The following is a 14,600-nucleotide window of genomic DNA, read 5'->3' as shown; positions in this document are numbered from 1 at the left end:
AGAACAGAACAGAAGGAATCAATCTCAGAGATGCTAGTTTGGGAGAGACTGGTTTCAGGCTGCAGCCAGTCTACACCAGTTTACCCTGCATCAGAAGGACTGCAAGACTCTAAATCAGAAAAGATATAGGCCTGAACTGTCTCATCATGGCAGGGTTATTGAGTAAAGAAGAAATGCTGGGTTTGAAGGGCTGGAAAAGACTAAACAAGCCACCTGAAGGAGAGAATCTGATCTGGAGCTTTTGAGCTTATCCTTAAAGATTCAAGAAAGAACAGAAGCAGGGTCCTTGCAAGGCTACCTCCAGCAATGCTGAGGGCACCCCTGCTCACTACCACAGGCTGTTCCCAGGCAAATGCAGGCTGAGATGTAGCTGCGGAAGCAGAAGGAGATGCAGAGTGTCAGGAAGCATAGACCACTGCAGACAATGAAGAGGAAGGAGGGATGATGCTCCTTCAGTGATGGGGACTGCAATGATAGATACAAGCTCGTTTTGCCCATATGTGAACTAAGATAACCAGGAAGACTGGGAAGGTCCAGGCTGCTGAAGGTTGTGATCTGGTAACTCCAGCTGCCATGTTTTTGACCAAGAACAGAAGGTGCCTGTTTCAAGGCATGGTAGATCTACAGATGTGGAGAAAAGTACTGACCACCTAAGTCTCTTTGAGGCAGGGATTTTAGTTGTGGGCATGCTTTGTTGTGCTCAGGGTGATGGTAGAAGGAAGGATGAAGCAAGGAAGAAAGCAATGGTATTTGAGATCATGGATGGAATGTTTACTGGAGATGTCAGAGGAGACAATCTGACACTTCTCAGGGTAGGTGGCATAAGTCTTTTACAAGAGCTAGGCCAGATCATGGACCTGGAAGGACCTACTTTTTCAGGAAATTGAAGGGTTTTCTGAAGGGTAGCAGGGTCTAGGTAAGAGAATGCTAACAAAAATACTCAAAGCAAACAAACAAAAACCTTAACAAACAAACAAACAAAACATACCCCCCCCTCAAAATGATAAAAATTGGGAACTAAGAACAGACTGCAAATTGGTAAGCCCAAATAATATATGGCTTATGTGTGTAAGGTTCAGCTGCAAAGGGCAAGAACCGGAGCTGTGGAGAGCAATGACCCCACTCCTCACAGAGCAATGGGAAAACCAAAAGGATTTTTCTAGAGGGGTGTAATTTTTGTGGAGGAACAGACACACATATGTCAAATGGAGGAAGACCAAAGTCCAGGCATCGTCTGGTGTAATTAAGAAAGTTCAAGTGAAAGCTGTAGTAATGGCTTCTTTTGCAGGCAATATGCTGTATTTGGGAACCTCTGAATATGGAGGAGGATGCTTTTCCCTCAGGAGAGTTCTTCCAGGCCACATCCAGAGAGGCTGCTCTCATGGCACCAAGTGCCAGCCTTGGGATAGTTTGAGTACACCAGTGCCCCACTATACTGTTCCCACTGGAGGGGTCAGGAGGGCTCAGCAGTTGCCCTGCTCAGCGTCTGACTTACCCAAGGCTAGGGAGGCTGCATTAGCCCCACCAGTACTTTCCAAACTGCTCTCATCTTGTTTAAGCCAGCCAAACAACCCAGCCTCCGCAGAGCACAGTCTTTGGGTGGGAATGGTTTTCCCCGTAGATGTTTACTGCACCGTGTCATGGGCGCAACATAATTTCTGGTGGAGAAACACAACCACCACCTCTAAGGAACGTAGGGGCCCCACAGCTACACGGTTGGGGTTTTCACTTTGCTTTATTTTCATGTCAATAAAGGGGAGTTTGTCGGGTTTTGGCTGGGGAGTTTCTCCATCAGCCCAATGGGAAATTCCACACTGCCTGAAGAACATGGAAAGAAATATACCTAAGTATAGGTAACAACATCCCACTAAAATCGAGGGATTTAGGTCCCCAAATGTCTTTGCGGGTTGGTTCCTCCTTGGGGAGAGGAAGGTTCGGTGGCGGGAGGTGAAGCCAGGGAAGAGAGGGCTATCAAAGCCGGCAGTGACTGCTGTGGCAGGAGCCCCCCAGAACGCCGGGCGTCCTCGGGGGAGCGGACACCGCGGCCGGTTTGAGGGCAGGGTGAGGCCCCAGCACTGCCAGCCGACGCCTGAGCCCCGCGGAGCAGCCGCTCTTCCCGGGGTCCGGGCTGGGTCTGGCGGCGGCTCCCCGCGTCCCGGCCACAGAGCCAGGGAGGGAGGGGAAGGGGGGAAGCCGCGGAGGCAGCGGCGAGGCGGGCGGCAGGGCCCCGGCGGGCCGCGCGGGGGCGCCGCAGGAATGCGCCTGTGCCCGGGGCCGCCGCGCGGGCTCTGCCGGCGGGACGTGGGCCCGGCCCGGGCTGGTCCCCGGGCTGGTCCCCGGGCGACAGACCTGACGGAGGCTGCTCCTGCCTCACCATTTCCTGGGGGTTCAAGGTGTGAACACGGCCTTGATCGCGACATGGTGCGGTCTAATAGTTTCCATTGTACTTAGCGGTGGTGGTCGCAGGCACAACCTTCTCACTTGCAGTATGGCTTGCCTGGCTTTTTTTCACAGACCTCGCCCACGTACTCAGAAACCATCACCTGAGTACAAGGGAGAGTAGGAATTTGGCTATCTTGGGCTGTCTGGGTTATCAAGAGAGGCTGGAAATGATGCAGAGCCACTAGTTCCTGCTGTACAGAGGATGCGCGTGGAGCCCTACTGTGCCAGTTTGGTCCTGCTAAAGAAGACACTGTCTCTAATTCAGGTAGGAACACAGAAATAACAAAACCTGTTTACTACTGAGTAAAGTAAGTACTGAGCTGGGGAGAAAAGAGAAGCAGCAGAAATGACATTCTCACTGGAGTTATTCAAGAACCATATGGACATGATCCTGTGCAGTGCGCTCTAGGATGACCCTTGGTGAGCAGGGAGGGTTGACCAGATGCCCCACTGTGGTTCCTTCCAGCCTTACCCATTCTGTGATTTTGTGAAGAGTGTGCAAGGTATGTCTGTGAGCAAGACAGGAGGACCGCAGAAACAAGATGTGAGTATGGAAGAAAAATAAAAACATCACAATGTGTCAGGTGACCAACTGGCTGAAAGGCAGAGCTTAGAGCTTTGCAGTGAATGGGGCTACATCTGTCTGGTGACCAGTCTCCAGTGGTGCTTCTCATGGCTCAATTCTAGAGCCAGTCCTGTTCAATAAACTTAGCAGTGATCTGGATGTAGGAGCTCAGTGCACCATTAGTGAGTTTCCTGTGATACCAAAGTGGGAGGTGCTTTTGGCTCTCGTGGGGGACAGACCTTGCAGAGGCATCTACATGTATTGGAAGATTGGGCTACGATTAATGGGATAAAATTCACAAATCCAAATACTGGATTCTGCACCCTGCACGGAGTAATGACAAGCAGAAGTATAAATTGGGAGAGGAGGGGCTGGAGAGCAGCCTGGCAGAGAGGGATCAGGGGGTGCTGGCAGGCAGCAGCTCAATGCAAGTCAGTCATCAGTGAGCTCTGGAAGCCAGGAGGGAAAATCCCATCCCAGGGTGCATCAAACAGCATCACCAGCCGAACAAAAGAGGCAATTGTCCTGCTGTATTCAGCACTGGTGTGGCCTCACCTTGGGTATTGTGTGAAGTTCTGGGCCCCAAAATTTAAGAAGGTTGTGAAGGTACTTGAATGTGTCCAGAGGAGGGCAACAAAGCTGGAGAAAGGGCTGGAAGGAAAGTCCTGTGAAGAGCAGCAAAGGACTCTGGCTTTGTCTAGTTTAGAGAAAAGGAGGCTGAGTCGGTCACCTCATCGCTCTTCACAGCTTCCTGAAGAGGGGATCTGGAGAAGGAAGTGCTGAGCTCTTCTCCCTGGGGTTCAGTGTCAGAATGCGTGGGAATGGTTCAATGCTGCACCAGGGGAGGTTCAGACAGGACAGTAGGGAGCATTTCTCTACTGACAGGGTGATCAAACACTGGAAGAGACTTCCTAGAGAGGTGGTTGATTCCCCAAGCCTATTAGTTTTTAAGAGGCATTTAGATAATGCCCATACTAACATGCTTTAACTTTTGGCCAGCCATTCAACATTCCCTGTACTCCCCTGGGAATGCTCTCCCAATATTCACCTCTTTTCAGTTCAGGGGGTTTCCCAAGTCCAACATAGTTTACTTGTAGCTCTCTTGGGTCCCTCTGCCAAGCACTTATCCAGTGCTCCTGCACACATTTTGCATCTTGAGCACTGTTTGCATTTGATAGCTCCTGGTTTTTATTTTGGAAGAGAAGTGAACACCCTCTATCACCTCATAGCATCTACCTTTCCCAGCCATCATTTTACAGCTCTGTTAGTGTATCTTCTGTCTGTCATCTTTTTCTGAAGCTCAGCATTTCAAGCCTACTCAGCCACTCCTTAAATGTAAATTATTCCACATCTTTAATGTTCATCCTGCTCTTCTCAGAATCTTTCAGGTTCTGGTATCTTCTTTTTGGATGTGGGCACAGTTCTCAAGGTGTGAGCATAGCAGAGTCATAGCAATGCTTTCTGTACTCTTCTCTTTTCCGTTACCAGTGATCCCCTATGATAGATTTGTCTTCTTGGTCACTACTGAATGAGGAAACAGTGATAGATAATAAAGAAAGCTGAGACAAAGCAGAAAGAAAACAATATGTTGAGTCAAAATCCTCTGGGAAAGGATAGTTAAGGAGAAAACCAGGGTGGTGTTAGAGGCCTCTTTTAGAAAACCCCAGATTTTAATGTCTCTGTAATATCAAGAATAAATATTACTGTGAATTGTCAATATGCAAGAGTTTAATGTTCTGGCTGCAAACTCAAGAACAAAGGGATATGATATCACACTTTTGTATCTCCACAAGCAAAAGGAAATGTAGTTGGGATGTAGTTTTTGTAGGGAACATATTATAAAAGAACTAGTTACAGTAAAAAAATCTTGGATCAGAGTGTTGATAGCATTTCAGTGGAATGCGGAAAAGGTTAAAAAATATCTTTCTGGATAAATATCTTTCTTTGTTTGTTTTTCCACAGGGAAAACCTCAAGAAATTTAAGAAAAGTAGTGACTGGAGTTAACCAGTTTGACAAGCTCTGAGGTTGCATATGATGGACTATGAGAGTTTGCATCAGAGGCAGAAAATCTTTCTGGAATTTGCATGTTCAACAAGGGGAAAATGAATGAGGAAGTTCTCCAGAGTTACCTGGATGAATGACTGTCCAAGGAAGGATGCTAGGTGTAAACAGTCTATGGGAACGGATAAAGAGGTCAGTCAGTCTATGCAGCTATGTTTTGAAGGTCAAAAACTGTAGGAATTCAGCCCAAAAGTCAAGCTGAGTTAGACCTTGCAAAGATCTGTGAAGATAAATGTGTAAAGGTTTGTTAATGGTATAAATAGAAACAAAATTCAAAAAGGAGGAAGTAGGGCTGCTGTGCACAGAGCAGGAGGCTGAGATCAAACACAGTATTTGGATCACACTTAGATCAAGGGCCAGACCTAGGAGGCTACACAGGGCTGTAGTGCCAGGAAGTTAATTTGGCTCTGAGAACAAAATTTACAATGCTGAGGAAGATGTCTTATTCTTTTTTATAGTCAATGAGAGAAAGTTACATTTTGGGGACTAAAATCTAACACAAACTGGTGTGGTGATGGAGTTGCTCACGACAAAATGCCAAAAGCCACCTTTCCAGAATTTGTCTTGTCTGGTCCATAACAAAGCTTCAGCCTCACCTATCTTAGTAAATAAAATATGGTGAGGGTCTAGGATGGTGTACCAGTCCTCAATTGCCCGTGGTGTTTAACAGTTCCCACTGCAGGTATGGTCTGTGCAAAACAGCCCTCCCCGGACAATGTCTGTGCACAGTTCATGGGACAGCATGGCATTGCTCTGCCCAGTGAGCAGTTTGGAGGTGGTCACCTTGCTATGGAATTGTTTTGGAGAAGAAGAAGGTTCTGCTGAATGGATGCAAGCTGTGCTGTGCAGCTTGCCCTCAAAGACAGATAACAGGACACAGCCCATTCTATTTAGTAACATGAGTCTAGCCTCTGAAACTGGGAAGATATAAATGACTCAAATGCTATCGGGACATCTTGGATGACCTCAGTTGTGTACTGTTAGGGGTCATTGGATAACTGGGTTTTGATTAAACTGGTAAAGAACTGCAGCATAGTATATTTGAGGTTTCTTGTATATAACCTAATCTTAGACCCTTTTAACATGCTCTTGTCTGAGTTGTTCAGAGAGTTCTCTAGGCAGCAGAATGCATGACACTTTATATCCACCTATTTAAGCAGAGCTCGTAGGCTCAGAGGAGTGCAAGATTGCTGTGTGAAAAAGGAGAGCAAGAGAGAGATAACATGGCACTTGCTCTGTGACTGAGGCAGTGAGATTGTCAGAGGGATTCCTAGGGCTCAGTTGCTGCTTTGGAAAGCCCTTACAGCACTACCTGAACTCAGAGCTAATGTTTTATGATAGTTCTCTGAGCGCTTCTGATGTAACTGCATCTTGAGTACTCATAGGAAGGTGGGGGCTATTTGATCAGTTGGCATCTGAGCTAATGAGCTTCCATAAGTCTGGAAGGGGATTAGGAACAGTGGTCTGAGCACAGAGGCCTTTACTCAGCTGCATGTTAGGCTGCCAAGTCCTTCTTTATATTTTGTCCTGAATGGATATAGTTTACAGCAATGATATTGAGAAAGGCAAATCAGTCATGGGACTCTGATTTTAGCAGCACACAACATATTAAGAGACATTTTGAAGTAAACCTATACGAGGTTCTGGATTTAAATGAAAAATGGAACACAAAGTCAAATGAGTTCTCAAATGGAGACCATTGATCTATTTGATTAAAGCAAATAACTTGCTGTTTTGCTGTCTGAAATCTGAAGTCACTCCATTCTTGGCAATCACATCTCTCCTTGTTTTCAGCATTGCTGGAATAAAATTGGGTCAGGAGAACTTTAAAATCCACTGTCTGATTCAAAGGCGACCTCTTCGCCTAGCTCTTGTTGCATCAGTTTTGTTTGATGCATCTCCTTTGATTCCTCGGTCACTGAACTACTGCTGAATTCTATAATGCACAAGCAAAGAAAAAAGTAATAAGTGGAATAAATCAGGAAAAATGAAACATGAGAGTATCACTCTGGTCACAGTGGGAAAGAACATCTTCCCACTGAAATGGAAATACCTGTTTGCTATTATCTTTTAATAATTTTATTTGTCAGCAGTCATTATTATAAGGCTGAATAACTTGGAAAGGAGCAAGTCACTCATGCAACCAAGCAAGAGAAGGAAAAGAGACAGACAGTAGTTAAGGGAGGTGATTCTCCCCTTCTACTCTGCTTTCATGAGATCCAGCCTGGAGTGCTGTGTCCAGCTCTGGGGCCCCCAACAAAGAAGCACATGGAGTCATTCGGGCATGTCCAAAGGAGGACTATGACGATTATCAGAGGTCTGGAGCACTTCTATGAAGAAAGGCTGAGAGAACTGGGATTGTTCACACAGGGCTCTGGGAAGACCTTATAGCACCTTCCAGTACCTAAACAGGACTTACAAAAAGTTGGAGAGGGACTTTGGATAAGGGCTAGCAGTGACAGGAGAAGGGGGAATAGCTTTAAACTGAAAGAGTGTATGTTTAGATTGGATATGAGGAAGAAATTCTTTACTGTGAGGGTGGTGAGACACTGGAAGAGGTTGCCCAGAAAAGCTAGGTATGCCCCATCCCTGGCAGTGTTCAAGGCCAGGCTAGATGAGGCTTTGAGCAACCTGGTCTAGTGCAAGATGTTCCCATCTGTGGCATGGGGTTGGAGCTAGATGATCTTTAAGGTCCTTTCCAACTGTAAGAGACTGAAATGGTTTATGGCTTAAACATTATTAAGATCACCGAAGCCTACTCCTCACCAGAATATGCCTCCTGGATTTCAGGGAACTGGACTGTGAGTTAAGCCTCCTGATGGGAATTTGAAGTAAGAATAAAGGCGGTACTATTGTCTAATCATCTCAGGTTTAAGGAGAAGTAGAGAAGGCTGGGAGGAGGCCATAGCCCACAGACTCATTTGCATACCCCCTCCCGTGAGAGACTGGGCTGTTAATGCTGCTGGCTCAAACAGTCAGCAGAGTGCTTTGCTAACAATGTGCAGAGTGTCAACCCAGATGCTGAGGGCGTGCATAACCCCACACCTCAGCCTACGAGCTGGCTATTAAGATAAGGAAAGTGGCAAACCCTACCAGGCGGAGTAGTGTTTCTTTCTCCATACACAAATGACTCAGCTGTGGTAACTCCCCTCATGGGAAGACCGAGACATTCACGCGTGGCCCAAAGGCATTCATCTCTGCTGATGAGCCATAATGGACTCAACTGCACTGACATAGTAGGCAGCTGTAATGACTTAGACCATCACAGAGCCCTGAAGTATCCCAAGACTCACAGTATTGCATCATCCAGCGTAAAACTCCACCCCCCAGGGGAGGTACTAGGCATTCGCACTTGAACCTGAGTGTATGTAGCTCATGAAATCCTTGAGCTTTGTGGACTTCTCCTGGGTTATCCTCACTTGTGGCATGTTGTGACGCCAAGATAAACCATTCTATCGTTCTGTGATTAGTGAACATCCTGTTGGTTTCAAATGTAAGGATGACTAATATGCGTAGGTTGAGCGTAACTCTTCTCAGATACAACATACATCCCCAGATGGGACTGGGAGGTCCAGAGGTAGAATTCCACCATCCAATCCACGGACTCTGTGGTGCAAAGTAGCTTCTTCTGCAACCACCACTGCGGAGCCTTCAGGACAGAGGATTCTGCCAATTCTGCAAATACCTCATACCGAGTGGCACCTACTAGGACTGCTGCCAGTGTATCAAGAAAGGCATTTATAAGAGAGCATCTGACAGCTCCCAGTAAAATTCAAATATTGTGGGAACGGGGAGGTCGGACTAGGTGACCCCTAGTGGTCCCTTCCCACCCGGCCCAGCCCCGGAAGAGCCGTGGCGTGACGGCCGCATCCATTGGTGCGGGGAGCGGGGCCCGCCCTCCCTCTATGAAGATCTAAAGCGGTGGCGGGGAGCCGGGAACGCCGTGTGGTCGCCTCGCCTGCCGCCCGAGCCCGCCGGCGCCGGGCTGCCCCTCGCTCGGCACGGGTGAGTGCGGGCGGGGCCGGGATGGAGCCGGGGCCGGGGCAGGCGGCGGCTCCACGCGGTGCGTCCATTTTGCATGATGCAACCGGGGCGGCGCGGAGCGGAGCGGAGCGGGTCGGCTGCCTCCCCCCTCCCCTCCTCTGTCCCCCAGCCCGGGCTGGCGGAGCGGTGTCGCGGCCCCTCTGCTGAGGGCGGGATCCCCCAGAATGCCCGCGGGAAGGGCCTGTGCTTGATGAGGGGATGGGACCTGCCACCATTGTCAGTTCTCCCGGCAAAGTCGGCATCGCCGTCTCCGGCCACGCGATCCCTCTGCTAGGGATGCAGCGGTCCAGGGCAGAGTTGGAAAGCTCAGATCCGTGCGTGCGTGTTCCCGAGCTGATTATCTTTTCTTGTTTATCTTCCCTCTGCGATGCGAGCAGCGGCATGGGGAACATGCAGTGATGGAGGTGAAGGCCCAGCTGTCAAGAAGAAGCCCTGGGCCATGTCCCTAATGGTCTTTCCATGCCCAGGGTAGCTCCCGAGGGACTGTCATACTGTGTTTTGCTTCCTTTTTCAGATTTCAGAAAAGACTGAGAATTTACCAAAAAATGCCAGTATCATCCATGGTGCTGGAGCCAGCCTCGTATCCTGTGAGTTGCCACAGTCTGCTGCTCCTGAGCGTGCTCCTGTGACCAGGAAAGGGGCTTGTCTCCGTTTTGTTTGTCAGCATTTTTCAGTTAGCTGTCATGACTGATAAATGGGTCTCATCTTTTTTGCATACATGCACGTGAATGTTTGTGGCAAATGGGGTAGAGCCAGAGCAGGGAGTGTCCAAGCTGCAGATCTGGGTAGAAGAGCTGACGTGATCATGGTGCTGGAGCTTTAGGAGTTATTTGGCTCGTAACTAAGTGATTTTGTCACTTGCGTGTGGTCATTTGAAAGTGTTACGTTCGTGCCTGAGCAACAACTTCATGGTGATGTCCAGCATGACGTGAACCAGTGGACATCCTACCCTGCTTCCCTCTGCCCACCTCTGTGGACTCCGCAAAGCCAGCGGGGCAAGTGGTGTAGATGTGGTCACACGTGTAGGTGTCTGGTGGGACCCTGTGCAATGGGACAGCTCTTCAGTCTTGAAGCTGTTCACTCGCTGATGCTTGCCTGTCTCTGCTGTCTCCAAGTTAGAAGCAAATACTGTGAAGACTTGTTAAAAAAAACAGGTGGAAATTTACCTTTCTGATCAGGTACTCTGTGGACTTCTGTTGCCTTCAGCAGCCAATTGAGTTGTTTTTTAGACAAGTTTTCCATATAGTACAAAAGAGGAGGGGCTCTCTAATTCCTCAGGCTCCGTAGCTGCAAGTGCTGACCCTGGCACAAAGAAGGAGCAAACTCATTGCTTGAAAGTTATTTTGCATTCAGGTATTTTTAGTATCTTGCATTTTGAGTGATCTGACGGGGACAGGCCACATGCATACTTTAGATGGTCTCATTGGCTTTGAAATAAAGCCTTTTCCTGAGCAGAGGAACTACTGGGTGTTTAGTCCCTGATTTATGCCACTTTGCTGGTATTTGTAAAGTCTTGAGCCTTCCTGCTTGTAGGGTTGTGCTTATCAGTGGCACTCCTTGTTTTGAGGCGGCTTTGACAGAAACCTGAGGCCTGCTAGACTTCTAATTCAAGCAGTTAGTTGTGAGAGTGGGTGAGACGTGATTGCACAAATACAATATGCTCTTGACTCCGTGTGGAGAGAGCAGGATTTACTGTACGGAAGCAATTAGCTTAGATAAGAGGAAAATTGTAACTTAAACCAGTTACCGGAGTAACCAGTTCTGAGTAGTATTTTTATTGAAACATGGATCACTCCCTTTGTTTTGGTTTTTTTTTTTCCCCTTCCTCCTTTTTCTTGTGTAATCTATTGCCAGACTGCAGGCAGTGTTCATCCTCATATGTAGGTGTGCCTGAACTCTGTCTCTGCTTTAGGGTGTGTGACACGGCTAAAAGGTTGAATTCGGTGATTTTGCAGTTCTTTTCTGGTCTTAAAAATTGTATGATTCTGAGACAACATGAGTGAGTGCCAATCTAGCTGGCATTGAGCGTGGCTGATGGCCTGATGTGTGCAGGAGGGAGAGAGTAAAGGAGTGGTGATGGTTATTTAGTCTCAGATGGGAAAGAAGAGAGGGAAAAATATGGTTTGGGGAAGGAGGGCAGAGATCTTGTTGCAATTACTGCTGCTACTACCTTTTGTTCACTCTTTATCTGCCGAGTTCCTCAACCTTGATCCACCATGACAGGTTAATGACACTTTAGTGGCCTTTCCGAAATGTCACTTCAAATTGTATCTCAGCTTTCAGAGAGCAACAAAGTGGTACCTTTAATTCTCTTTTCTTGACCCATAACACTTATGCTAAAAGCATCAGTGTGGAGTGGGGCAGGAGGAAAAGAGGGTGGGTTACTGTGTTTGCAGATGTGCCAGGTATATGCTGGCTTGTTCCTGGTGACTTACGGGCTGTACCATCGTGGTGCCAAATGGCAGCTAGGGGTGTGACAGGGCCCTTTGCCTATCCTGAAGGATGAGCTAAGAAGTCCTGTTTATAACCATATATGTGGAGAAATAAGTGGGATTGACCCGTGGAACAGTGAGGCTGTGTGGTGTGGAGAGCTAGTTAAGTGCTTCTGGGCAGAGCTGGTTGGGCTCAGCTGCAGACAATGCTGACCCATAGTTAGTAACCCAGAGTGGGTCTTCTGTGTGCATCAGTGGGTTTGGCAGTATCCTAGATTTTTTTTCTTCGTTATCCCTTCATTATCTTTGCAAATCTCTGATGTGCTGAGTGGTGTCAAAGGTAGCATTTGTCTGAGCAGATGTAGTCATCCATGTCCAGGTACTCAGCTCCAGCTCTTTTTATGGTTAGCCAGGACGTTCCCGGCATGTGATTCATCTCAGCCCAGTACACTAAAGCAAATGAGTTGAGACCTGACATGTGCTTTCTGATGACTGTAAAAGGAAGCGTAAACGTCTAAGTGTTTATCTCAAACTCTTGAGGTTTTCAGAAGCCTCAATGACTTTGGGAAGAGTTACGGCAGTTTGCCAAGAGTGAGTTTGTTTTGGTATTTGAGCACTCCCTCCTTAGTGCAGTTGTGGCAATGTCATAGCTGAATCATGGGGACTGTCACTTGCCAGTCACTTGCCATATGATGCGCTCACTGGTTGCAAGGTTATTGACAATGCCTATGGTTCCTGGGCAGTTTGAGGGTGTGAGGGATCAGGAGCTGGGGCTCCCGTCTTCTGTTGTGTTCTGTAGAAATCTAGGGATACTGCTTGCCCTGGCAGAACTAGCTGGAGCTGCCTTCCCTTGATGCTCAGTCAGCACCTGCTGCCCTTGCCAGAGTTCCTGACTCTGCTGGAGATCACCAAGGTAGTGGAGTCACAAATCCTGTGAATGGTATCTGGTAGAGAAGTGCCTTATTTTGGGGTTTCCAAAATAGAATACTGTGAAGTGTTTGGTTCCAGGTATATTTTTCCATTTCTGTTTGGTTTTGTTTCTGTTTTTGTATGTTTGTTTATTCTCAAGTAAAAAACTGTTCAGAAAACCTCCTTTCATGGAGGCACAGTTTCGGTGAGTTCAGGAGCTGCAGCAACTACTGTAGAAAAAAATGTGCTGCTAGCTTCTTTGCTGAGTAGGATCCTTTCCTCTTAATCTTACCTGTTCCTCAGTGCCTTCCATGCCATGTGTTGACCCCTTTTCTGGTGAATCCATGTAACTGCAATATTTACTGAAACACTACATTTATTAGTCTACTTAATTTTAGTATTTATTAGTTTACCTAATGATAGTATTCAGCTTTGTATTTTCTTATTTGTCTTTCTCCTGCCTCTTTCTGAGATGAGGAGTAACTCTTGGGTTCCCTTCTGTAAGATTACCAGAGAAATATTCCAACAGGCTTTTCTGAATTGTACGTATTTCACAATTCACTTTTGCCTCATTATTTTCTGCATCTTTGTAATTTGTTTGTATCTTTCCTTGTAGGTCTTGCTGGCCCATTTAATTTTAAAATTACAAGGATAAGGATTTCACTTGTTATCTTGGAATTGAGGACTAGCAATTAATTGCTATCCTTAGTTACTGAGCAAGCTATGCTTTTATCGAAATTTAGAGCCTATTTCAGTCATCCACTTCTGAAAGTTTATTATAAGCCACTCTAGAGTTAAAAAAAAAAAAATTAACAACAAGCTTTTAGTTTAACTGAGTTTGTCCCTTGTTCTGATTCAGGTAATTTATGTATTCCTGGAACTCATTCTGTTAAAAGAGAAATGTATACTATGATTAAGACGGATGTATGTGGGCTTGATTATAAATCATTACCAGATATTTTAGTATAAGTGAGAAGAACCACACTGTAGGGCAGATGCACACCGTCTCTGTCTGCAGTTGTAGCTACAGAGAAGTTTGCTTCTGGCAGCTGCTCACTGGCATCCCAGCTGCAGAGGCAATTACTGCTTCAGTTTTCTGGCTGATACACTTGAGAGAGCTCCCCTCAGATTTGTGTCAGCTCAGGTGAGGCTGGGAAGCACAGGCTACTTCACTGGTAGGTCTTTGCTAACTTGAGTTAGCAACTAGGTTACAGCTTTGAAGTTTGAGCTGACAAAGTAAATAGTATGGTGTTTCTCTAGAAAATATTTTTAACTCGGGTTAGCAGTGTTTGAGTGAAGTGATTCAGGGTGCTGTACAAATAGCTCAGTGCACAGAGCAGTGAGGATGATGATATTTGGGAAGTAAAAGGCAGTAGTTGTACTAAGCATTTGGGGACATGTACCTCTGCAGCTGGTGCACTTGGAACTGTAAGAAAATCAGTCTGCATTGGTAAAGGTGCTGCTCTGAGTGTTGGCAGTGGACCACATCAGTTTAGTGGTTTGATTAAGCCAAAGGTTTTGAGTTTGCTTTGAGTTTGTGGGGTATTTGTGGGGTGTGGTTTAGTGCTCCTTTCCGTTGCTATAAAAGAAATACCGTGCAAAATCACCTTTTAATTTTATGGGTAAAGCATGCTGAGATCAGGGCTTGGGAGAACTTGCTTCCAAAGGGTCTGCTTCCCCAAACTGCTTACTGTGAAATCTGGAGTCAGTAAGTGAAACTGATTCTGAAAAGTTAGAAAGGAAGGGATAAAGTACAAGCTTTAAACCATAACAAAATCAGTCTGCTGTTAATACTAGTCGCAGTTTCATTTAGGAATGCTGATGTGGGAGCTTTATTTGGATGTGTATGCAGCAGAAGTAAGCATACTGTACAAGAAATTACTGTGATTTGATAAATGAACGGTTTGGTCAAGCTGAAGAAGAGTTTTCTTTTGTCAGGTGAAAAATTCTTAAACTAAAGTAGTTGGGAAAAATGCGTTGACTTTGTAGAATTACATTGTTTTATTGAAGTGACTCTTTTATAATGCAGTTTCAGTAGCAAAGTAAATAAGGTGCTGTATCTTTAGAAAATATTCCAGAGGGGATTAGTTGGCTCAGGTAACTAGAATATAGTCTTTCATCCTTAGGTTGCTGATTAAACTCTCCT

The 14,600-nt window shown here is 46.4% G+C and overlaps 1 protein-coding gene and 1 long non-coding RNA gene across 4 annotated transcripts in view; both read left to right on the top strand.

The window, feature by feature from the left end:
* The first annotated feature begins 2,270 nt into the window (after positions 1–2,270).
* Positions 2,271–6,730, top strand: LOC126649214 (uncharacterized). The gene is made up of 3 exons (XR_007630994.1): positions 2,271–2,393; positions 2,515–2,707; positions 4,970–6,730. It is a non-coding gene; the product is annotated as an uncharacterized LOC126649214 (long non-coding RNA).
* Positions 6,731–8,919: 2,189 nt separating this feature from the next.
* Positions 8,920–14,600, top strand: part of SLC7A1 (solute carrier family 7 member 1) — a 44,624-nt gene continuing 38,943 nt past the window's right edge. The window contains exons 1-2 of one of the 3 annotated variants that reach the window (XM_050331277.1): positions 8,965–9,074; positions 9,628–9,700. The gene's annotated coding sequence lies outside the window, so the exon portion shown is untranslated. Of the gene's footprint in view, positions 9,075–9,114; positions 9,133–9,627; positions 9,701–14,600 lie in introns of those variants that run through there. The other 2 variants (XM_050331276.1, XR_007630800.1) reach the window with 2 other exon arrangements.

The sequence above is a fragment of the Myiozetetes cayanensis genome, unplaced genomic scaffold (assembly GCF_022539395.1).
Source record: "Myiozetetes cayanensis isolate MyiCay16 unplaced genomic scaffold, myiCay2020 scf5-8, whole genome shotgun sequence".
Taxonomy (NCBI): Eukaryota; Metazoa; Chordata; class Aves; order Passeriformes; family Tyrannidae; genus Myiozetetes; species Myiozetetes cayanensis.
This window is presented reverse-complemented; position numbering and strand designations above follow the sequence as displayed.